This window comes from Brassica napus, chromosome C4 (genome assembly GCF_020379485.1).
Source record: "Brassica napus cultivar Da-Ae chromosome C4, Da-Ae, whole genome shotgun sequence".
Classification (NCBI taxonomy): domain Eukaryota; kingdom Viridiplantae; phylum Streptophyta; class Magnoliopsida; order Brassicales; family Brassicaceae; genus Brassica; species Brassica napus.
In genome coordinates this window covers 7,195,860-7,199,301 of record NC_063447.1, presented here as the reverse complement: position 1 = coordinate 7,199,301, position 3,442 = coordinate 7,195,860, and the positions used below count along the sequence as shown (strand labels likewise).

At 37.4% G+C, this 3,442-nt stretch overlaps 1 pseudogene; it reads left to right on the top strand.

Moving 5' to 3' along the window:
- Nucleotides 1-266: 266 nt before the first annotated feature.
- Nucleotides 267-3,228, top strand: LOC106408667 (annotated as a pseudogene).
- Nucleotides 3,229-3,442: the final 214 nt, after the last annotated feature.

Sequence of the window (3,442 nt, the reverse complement as noted above, 5' to 3'; positions counted from 1 at the left end):
ATGATTCAAGACCAATGAAGAAGTGGCCTGAAGCAAAGCCCATCATAGGAGTCAAGAGGATTTTATCAGCTTTCCAGAAAGCCCAAGTTCAGGAGAAATGACCACGTAATTATGAAGTTATGATCCAATCTCCGAAACCGGTCAAACAAGTTCTACACTTGCCTCAATTGGAAGCTAACCGGTTCAATCAGCTTCAAACCAGACATTGGCGACGAGGAGATCATTTCAACCAATCAGGAGATATTCTAGGCGTCTAGGAGGAGGTCTACAAGTTCATACCATGCACCAGCAACCATTGGATCAGGAGGATCCTCATTTACTCAAACCTGCCTTATTTGGAGCAAACCGACATTAATGTCCAATAGCTCTTTTCTCTTCAGATCAGGCACGACATCAGTACCTATCAAGCACCCAGGAAGATCCCAGGAAGATCCCAGGAAAGCTCTCTTATCCCCTCAAACCGTCCAGGTTCAAGAAGAATCAAGTTTCTCACTTGGAGCCAAAAACCCATAAAAGGCTCCAACGGCTAGTTTCCGATTTTGTTACTTTGCTTGATTTGTTTCCTTTTCTATTTGTTTTAGAACGTTAGGACCTTTTGTCTCTGAGCCTTATATAAGCTCCTAGACGTGGATTGTAAAGAGCACCCTCAATCACCAAGTTAATAAAAAGTTTATTCAGTTTTTATCAAAGATTGTTCTTTGTATAAAATATCGGTCTTTAGGATTAAAAGAGAGATTATTTGTTGTTCTATTGATTTCGTGAGTCTCGTTTGTTTGTGCAAATAAAAAAATCTCAGTACACTGATTGAGAGAGTCAATCACATTGTTTCCATCATCCATCAGATTGAGAGATTCAATGAAACATTCATCCGCAAGTCCACTTCAATCCATCTTTTGATCAAGGTGAGAGTGATACACATCCAGCAGCTTGATTCCACCATATCTATCATTTTTCTTTGTTTATTTATCTTAGTTTATTCTTCATATCATTCGTATCTCATTCATCTTTCATTTGTTTCAGGTTTTACAATCGATTTCAGACCATATCGACCAACCAGTCACATCTTTGATTGATCCGATTTAAACCTCCAACAACCATTTGGGCGACCCAGATTCCAGCCTGTAACACCATGGCTCCCATCAATCTTATCATCATCATCTCTCTGTTTTCTCTCTCTCTCTCTAGATTACTTAAGATGGATTTTCGACTTCAATTACTTGGTGATCGCCCCCGGTGGGGCAGTTCAACGTCTGATGTTGAATTAAAATTTTCATACGTGGCTATGGTTTTCTTTGGCTGGATAATTGGTTTGTTTCGATCTCAAATGAAGGATTTTTGTTTTTGGTTTTAGCACTGAAAGACTCTTCCCTTTATATTTGATTTGTTTGAATCTGCGTTGTGAATCAGTGGCGGCGTTTATGCTCATGCCTGTTTCCCACCCAACAAATGTCTGGATTGGACCTAACGCTTCCATGCTTGTTGAACTAAACTCCATCTTTATCAAAAGCGTTAAGGTTGTTGTTGTTGTTGTTGTCTGGTTACATCTTTTTGTGTTCGTTCCTTCATGTGTTGTGCTAATTAATGTATTTTTTTTCTATGCATCTCCTCCTGTTGCTGTAATGAATTGGTCTGAATCTCGTTTGGTGTATGTCTCACATAGATCTTACGGGGTAGGTTTGAGATTCCTCATGATTGTTGTGGCTATTTGAAAACCGTAGTTGTATTGATTAAAATCATATAAATTTATTGAACTGGTTTAATTAGTCTCAGGGATGGCCTTACTATCTGAACAAAGGAGCTTTGTTGAATATTTCATATAATGTTAAACCTGAAGGTAGTTCAGTTCGGCTTGTGGTCAATAAAGGTTGGTTAATATATTGTTTTGTGCTATTGCTTGTCTTTCTCCTATGGTTGCATGTTGGTTTGATATTGTCATTAAGGCTGTGAACACAAAGATATACCCTAAGTCACTTCTTTAATGAAGAAGATGTAACCGATAAAACCCTTAGCAAAGTCTTACTAAGGAAATAGAGGTGATAGATGTCTTAATTGTGAATGAGTTGTTTGTTTAAAAGTGTTGCCTTTATAGGGATGTCAACATAATTATTTAAATGCTCTCGTTTTCACAGGAACGGCCACTCGCTGGTTGTTGGAGGAACCTCCATTTGGTGATCTGATTCAAGGTTAGTCAACTACGATATCCAACTTAAGTGCATATTGGTTATCCATGACTTAAGAAAAGTTCTTCTACAGGGGTGGTGTGATTCAAGTGAACATAAGTGAATCTGAAACTTATTATCTTAATGTGGCTAACCCGAACTTGAAGGACATAGAGGTAATAATTACTTTGGTTTCTGTTGTGTTTCTTGCACATGTAACTTGAGATGGTGTTTGTTCAGGTTGAGTTGGATATTGATGTGAGAGCTGTCGTGTATGATACTAAAGAACCACCATTCTACGAGTGTAACTTCAGCAACGGCGAGTGCACAATCAATACAATGCCTTTTGTTGGAACTTCTATTGTTTTAACTTCACCAGCACCTAGACCGGTATGTATTCTCGAGGAAACACACCAGCAAAAGTTATATTATTGTTCTTAGTCTGAGCTGAAGGAATCCTCGTCTTCCACTGTCTGTAAACTCAGGGAGTATTAGCTGAAGAACAAGAATGGTTTATCAGAATCTCGCATCAAGTTAGATGGACTTCATATGCCATTGTCACAGGTAATTTTTTCATTTTGTATCTGAGCATTATAAAATTCTTCTTTTGGTATCAATTACATGTATCATTTGTGCATATACAGGTCTCGTGGTTTGCTTCTTGCTGGTAGCTTTAGAACTGTATAAAAGGTTTGAGCGTGCTGGGGAAGATAGACACGTAATGGATGATGATTCATCGATTACAAGTCTACTTGTACACAAAGATGACGATGTTTCAAGCATGCGTTCCTGGACTGAGTCTTTTGCAGCATATGATGCTGATCGTGAAGACTTTAGTGGCAATGAAAGTGAAGCAAGCTATGGAACTAAAACTCGCTGTGCAATTTGTTTTGATGCAAAACGCGATTGCTTTTTCCTCCCATGTGGCCATTGCGTCTCTTGTTATCAGTGCGGAACAAAATAAGTTGTTATCAATTGAAACTAGTTTGATAAAATACAACCGTCTTGTTGAATATTCTTATCTGGCGTTGAGATATTGATCTAAAGTATCTAACAATGTGATGGCTAATATGTCTACAGGATAACAGAAGCTGTCCCGAATTTTCCAATATGTAGAAAGAAGATAAAGAAAGTGAAACAAATTTATTCCGTCTAAAATATATGAATCAATGTAATGAAAATATAAAGCCTTAATATAATAAAAGTATAATTAAAATTTTAACAAGTCTCAATTTTTTTTCTGTCTTATTTTTTTTTTGTTTCTTGACCAACATCTTTGTGAT